This window comes from Phyllobates terribilis, unplaced genomic scaffold, assembly GCF_046119375.1.
Source record: "Phyllobates terribilis strain yellow unplaced genomic scaffold, ASM4611937v1 Scaffold_118__1_contigs__length_5260490, whole genome shotgun sequence".
NCBI lineage: Eukaryota > Metazoa > Chordata > Amphibia > Anura > Dendrobatidae > Phyllobates > Phyllobates terribilis.
The window spans coordinates 302455-310486 of record NW_027362878.1 but is presented as its reverse complement, the minus strand read 5'-3'; positions in this window follow the sequence as shown (position 1 = coordinate 310486).

The window sequence follows — 8032 nt, the reverse complement described above, 5'->3', positions numbered from 1 at the left end:
TAAAGCATAAGATAAAACAACATGAATACAATTTAATAAAGCATAGGTTAAAACAACATAAATACAATTTAAGAAAGCATAGGATAAAACTACATAAATACATTTTAATAAAGCATAGGATAAAACAACATAAATACAATTTAATAAAGCATAGGATAAAACAACATAAATAAAATTTAATAAAGCATAGGATAAAACAACATAAATACAATTTAATAAAGCATAGGATAAAACAACATAAATAAAATTTAATAAAGCATAGGATAAAACAACATAAATACAATTTAATAAAGCATAGGATAAAACAACATAAATAAAATTTAATAAAGCATAGGATAAAACAACATAAATACAATTTAATAAAGCATAGGATAAAACAACATAAATACAATTTAATAAAGCATAGGATAAAACAACATAAATAACATTTAATAAAGCATAGGATAAAACAACATAAATACAATTTAATAAAGCATAGTATAAAACAACGTAAATAAAATTTAATAAAGCATAGGATAAAACAACATAAATACAATTTAATAAAGCATAGGATAAAACAACAAAAATACAATTTAATAAAGCATAGGATAAAACAACATAAATACAATTTAATAAAGCATAGTTTAAAACAACATAAATACAATTTAATAAAGCATAGGATAGAACAACATAAATCAAATTTAATAAAGCATAGGTTAAAACAACATAAATACAATTTAATAAAGCATAGGACAAAACAACATAAATACAATTTAATAAAGCATAGTTTAAAACAGCATCAATACAATTTAATAAAGCATAGGATAAAACCACAGAAATACAATTTAATAAAGCATAGGATAAAACAACATAAATAAAATTTAATAAAGCATAGGACAAAACAACATAAATACAATTTAATAAAGCATAGGATAAAACAACATAAATACAATTTAATAAAGCATAGGATAAAACAACATAAATACAATTTAATAAAGCATAGTTTAAAACAACATAAATGCAATTTAATAAAGCATAGGATAAAACCACAGAAATACAATTTAATAAAGCATAGGATAAAACAACATAAATACAATTTAATAAAGCATAGGACAAAACAACATAAATACAATTTAATAAAGCATAGGATAAAACAACATAAATACAATTTAATAAAGCATAGGATAAAACAACATAAATAAAATTTAATAAAGCATAGGTTAAAATAACATAAATACAATTTAATAAAGCATAGGACAAAACAACATAAAAACAATTTAATAAAGCATAGTATAAAGCCACAGAATTACTATTTAATAAAGCATAGGATAAAACAACATAAATACAATTTAATAAAGCATAGGATAAAACCACAGAAATACAATTTAATAAAGCATAGGATAAAGCAACATAAATACAATTTAATAAAGCATAAGATAAAACAACATGAATACAATTTAATAAAGCATAGGTTAAAACAACATAAATACAATTTAATAAAGCATAGGATAAAACAACATAAATACAATTTAATAAAGCATAGGTTAAAACAACATAAATACAATTTAATAAAGCATAAGACAAAACAACATAAATACAATTTAATAAAGCATAGGTTAAAACAACATAAATACAATTTAATAAAGCATAAGACAAAACAACATAAATACAATTTAATGAAGCATATGTTAAAGCAACATAAATACAATTTAATAAAGCATAGGTTAAAACAACATAAATACAATTTAATAGAGCATAGGATAAAACAACATAAATACAATTTAATAAAGCTTAGGATAAAACAACATAAATACAATTTAATAAAGCATAGGATAAAACAACATAAATACAATTTAATAAAGCATAGGATAAAACAACATAAATACAATTTAATAGAGTATAGGATAAAACAACATAAATACAATTTATAAAGCATAGGATAAAACAACATAAATACAATTTAATAAAGCATAGGATAAAACAACATAAATACATTTTAATAAAGCATAGGATTAAACAACATAAATACTATTTAATAAAGCATAGGATAAAACCACATAAATACAATTTAATAAAGCACAGGATAAAACAACATAAATAAAATTTAATAAAGCATAGGATACAACAACATAAATAAAATTTAGTAAAGCATAGGTCAAAATAACATAAATACAATTTAATAAAGCATAGGATAAAACAACATAAATACAATTTAATAAAGCATATGATAAAACAACATAAATAAAATTTAATAAAGCATAGGATAAAACAACATAAATTCAATTTAATAAAGCATAGGATAAAACAACATAAATACAATTTAATAAAGCATAGGATAAAACAACATGAATACAATTTAATAAAGCATAGGATAAAACAACATAAATACAATTTAATAAAGCATAGGTTAAAACAACATAAATACAATTTAATAAAGCATAGGTTAAAACAAGATAAATACAATTTAATAAAGCATAGGATAAAACAACATAAATTCAATTTAATAAAGCATAGGATAAAACAACATAAATACAATTTAATAAAGCACAGGATAAAACAACATAAATAAAATTTAATAAAGCATAGGATAAAACAAGATAAATAAAATTTAATAAAGCATAGGATAAAACAACATAAATACAATTTAATAAAGCATAGGATAAAACAACATAAATAAAATTTAATAAAGCATAGGATAAAACAACATAAATACAATTTAATAAAGCATAGGATAAAACAACATAAATACAATTTAATAAAGCATAGGTTAAAACAACATAAATACAATTTAATAAAGCATAGGATAAAACAACATAAATTCAATTTAATAAAGCATAGGATAAAACAACATAAATACAATTTAATAAAGCACAGGATAAAACAACATAAATAAAATTTAATAAAGCATAGGATAAAACAAGATAAATAAAATTTAATAAAGCATAGGATAAAACAACATAAATACAATTTAATAAAGCATAGGATAAAACAACATAAATACAATTTAATAAAGCATAGGATAAAACAACATAAATACAATTTAATAAAGCATAGGATAAAACAACATAAATACAATTTAATAAAGCATAGGTTAAAACAACATAAATACAATTTAATAAAGCATAGGATAAAACAACATAAATACAATTTAATAAAGCATAGGATAAAACAACATAAATAAAATTTAATAAAGCATAGGATAAAACAACATAAATACAATTTAATAAAGCATAGGATAAAACAACATAAATACAATTTAATAAAGCATAGGATAAAACAACATAAATACAATTTAATAAAGCATAGGATAAAACAACATAAATCAAATTTAATAAAGCATAGGATAAAACAACATAAATCAAATTTAATAAAGCATAGGTTAAAACAACATAAATACAATTTAATAAAGCATAGGACAAAACAACATAAATACAATTTAATAAAGCATAGTTTAAAACAACATAAATACAATTTAATAAAGCATAGGATAAAACCACAGAAATACAATTTAATAAAGCATAGGATAAAACAACATAAATACAATTTAATAAAGCATAGGACAAAACAACATAAATACAATTTAATTAAGCATAGGACAAAACAATATAAATACAATTTAATGAAACATAGGATAAACAACATAAATACAATTTAATAAAGCATAGGACAAAACAACATAAATACAATTTAATAAAGCATATGTTATAACAACATAAATACAATTTAATAAAGCATAAGATATAACAACATGAATATAATTTAGTAAAGCATAAGATAAAACAACATGAATACAATTTAATAAAGCATAGGTTAAAACAACATAAATACAATTTAAGAAAGCATAGGATAAAACTACATAAATACATTTTAATAAAGCATAGGATAAAACAACATAAATACAATTTAATAAAGCATAGGACAAAACAACATAAATACAATTTAATAAAGCACAGTTTAAAACAACATAAATACAATTTAATAAAGCATAGGATAAAACAACAGAAATACAATTTAATAAAGCATAGGATAAAACAACATAAATACAATATAATAAAGCATAGGACAAAACAACATAAATAAAATTTAATATAGCATAGGATACAACAACATAAATAAAATTTAGTAAAGCATAGGTCAAAATAACATAAATACAATTTAATAAAGCATAGGATAAAACAACATAAATAAAATTTAATAAAGCATAGGATAAAACAACATAAATTCAATTTAATAAAGCATAGGATAAAACAACATAAATACAATTTAATAAAGCATAGGATAAAACAACATAAATCAAATTTAATAAAGCATAGGTTAAAACAACATAAATACAATTTAATAAAGCATAGGTTAAAACAACATAAATACAATTTAATAAAGCATAGGATAAAACAACATAAATACAATTTAATAAAGCATAGGATAAAACAACATAAATAAAATTTAATAAAGCATAGGATAAAACAACATAAATACAATTTAATAAAGCATAGGATAAAACAACATAAATAAAATTTAATAAAGCATAGGATAAAACAACATAAATACAATTTAATAAAGCATAGGATAAAACAACATAAATACAATTTAATAAAGCATAGGATAAAACAACATAAATACAATTTAATAAAGCATAGTTTAAAACAACATAAATACAATTTAATAAAGCATAGGATAGAACAACATAAATCAAATTTAATAAAGCATAGGTTAAAACAACATAAATACAATTTAATAAAGCATAGGACAAAACAACATAAATACAATTTAATAAAGCATAGGATAAAACAACATAAATCAAATTTAATAAAGCATAGGTTAAAACAACATAAATACAATTTAATAAAGCATAGGACAAAACAACATAAATACAATTTAATAAAGCATAGTTTAAAACAACATAAATACAATTTAATAAAGCATAGGATAAAACCACAGTAATACAATTTAATAAAGCATAGGATAAAACAACATAAATACAATATAATAAAGCATAGGACAAAACAACATAAATAAAATTTAATAAAGCATAGGATACAACAACATAAATAAAATTTAGTAAAGCATAGGTCAAAATAACATAAATACAGTTTAATAAAGCATAGGATAAAACAACATAAATACAATTTAATAAAGCATAGGATAAAACAACATAAATCAAATTTAATAAAGCATAGGTTAAAACAACATAATTACAATGTAATAAAGCATAGGACAAAACAACATAAATACAATTTAATAAAGCATAGTTTAAAACAACATAAATACAATTTAATAAAGCATAGGATAAAACAACATAAATAACATTTAATAAAGCATAGGATACAACAACATAAATAAAATTTAGTAAAGCATAGGTCAAAATAACATAAATACAATTTAATAAAGCATAGGATAAAACAACATAAATACAATTTAATAAAGCATAGGATAAAACAACATAAATTCAATTTAATAAAGCATAGGATAAAACAACATAAATTCAATTTAATAAAGCATAGGATAAAACAACAAAAATACAATTTAATAAAGCATAGGATAAAACAACATAAATCAAATTTAATAAAGCATAGGATAAAACAACATAAATACAATTTAATAAAGCATAGGATAAAACAACATAAATAAAATTTAATAAAGCATAGGATAAAACAACATAAATACAATTTAATAAAGCATAGGATAAAACAACATAAATACAATTTAATAAAGCATAGGTTAAAACAACATAAATACAATTTAATAAAGCATAGGATAAAACAACATAAATTCAATTTAATAAAGCATAGGATAAAACAACATAAATACAATTTAATAAAGCACAGGATAAAACAACATAAATACAATTTAATAAAGCACTGGATAAAACAACATAAATAAAATTTAATAAAGCATAGGATAAAACAAGATAAATAAAATTTAATAAAGCATAGGATAAAACAACATAAATACAATTTAATAAAGCATAGGATAAAACAACATAAATACAATTTAATAAAGCATAGGATAAAACAACATAAATACAATTTAATAAAGCATAGGATAAAACAACATAAATACAATTTAATAAAGCATAGGTTAAAACAACATAAATACAATTTAATAAAGCATAGGATAAAACAACATAAATACAATTTAAAAAAGCATAGGATAAAACAACATAAATAAAATTTAATAAAGCATAGGATAAAACAACATAAATACAATTTAATAAAGCATAGGATAAAACAACATAAATACAATTTAATAAAGCATAGGATAAAACAACATAAATACAATTTAATAAAGCATAGGATAAAACAACATAAATCAAATTTAATAAAGCATAGGATAAAACAACATAAATCAAATTTAATAAAGCATAGGTTAAAACAACATAAATACAATTTAATAAAGCATAGGACAAAACAACATAAATACAATTTAATAAAGCATAGTTTAAAACAACATAAATACAATTTAATAAAGCATAGGATAAAACCACAGAAATACAATTTAATAAAGCATAGGATAAAACAACATAAATACAATTTAATAAAGCATAGGACAAAACAACATAAATACAATTTAATTAAGCATAGGACAAAACAATATAAATACAATTTAATGAAACATAGGATAAACAACATAAATACAATTTAATAAAGCATAGGACAAAACAACATAAATACAATTTAATAAAGCATATGTTATAACAACATAAATACAATTTAATAAAGCATAAGATATAACAACATGAATATAATTTAGTAAAGCATAAGATAAAACAACATGAATACAATTTAATAAAGCATAGGTTAAAACAACATAAATACAATTTAAGAAAGCATAGGATAAAACTACATAAATACATTTTAATAAAGCATAGGATAAAACAACATAAATACAATTTAATAAAGCATAGGATAAAACAACATAAATACAATTTAATAAAGCATAGGATAAAACAACATAAATCAAATTTAATAAAGCATAGGTTAAAACAACATAAATACAATTTAATAAAGCATAGGACAAAACAACATAAATACAATTTAATAAAGCATAGTTTAAAACAACATAAATACAATTTAATAAAGCATAGGATAAAACCACAGAAATACAATTTAATAAAGCATAGGATAAAACAACATAAATACAATATAATAAAGCATAGGACAAAACAACATAAATAAAATTTAATAAAGCATAGGATACAACAACATAAATAAAATTTAGTAAAGCATAGGTCAAAATAACATAAATACAATTTAATAAAGCATAGGATAAAACAACATAAATACAATTTAATAAAGCATAGGATAAAACAACATAAATAAAATTTAATAAAGCATAGGATAAAACAACATAAATTCAATTTAATAAAGCAAAGGATAAAACAACATAAATACAATTTAATAAAGCATAGGATAAAACAACATAAATCAAATTTAATAAAGCATAGGTTAAAACAACATAAATACAATTTAATAAAGCATAGGTTAAAACAACATAAATACAATTTAATAAAGCATAGGATAAAACAACATAAATACAATTTAATAAAGCATAGGATAAAACAACATAAATAAAATTTAATAAAGCATAGGATAAAACAACATAAATACAATTTAATAAAGCATAGGATAAAACAACATAAATAAAATTTAATAAAGCATAGGATAAAACAACATAAATACAATTTAATAAAGCATAGGATAAAACAACATAAATACAATTTAATAAAGCATAGGATAAAACAACATAAATACAATTTAATAAAGCATAGTTTAAAACAACATAAATACAATTTAATAAAGCATAGGATAGAACAACATAAATCAAATTTAATAAAGCATAGGTTAAAACAACATAAATACAATTTAATAAAGCATAGGACAAAACAACATAAATACAATTTAATAAACCATAGGATAAAACAACATAAATCAAATTTAATAAAGCATAGGTTAAAACAACATAAATACAATTTAATAAAGCATAGGACAAAACAACATAAATACAATATAATAAAGCATAGGACAAAACAACATAAATAAAATTTAATAAAGCA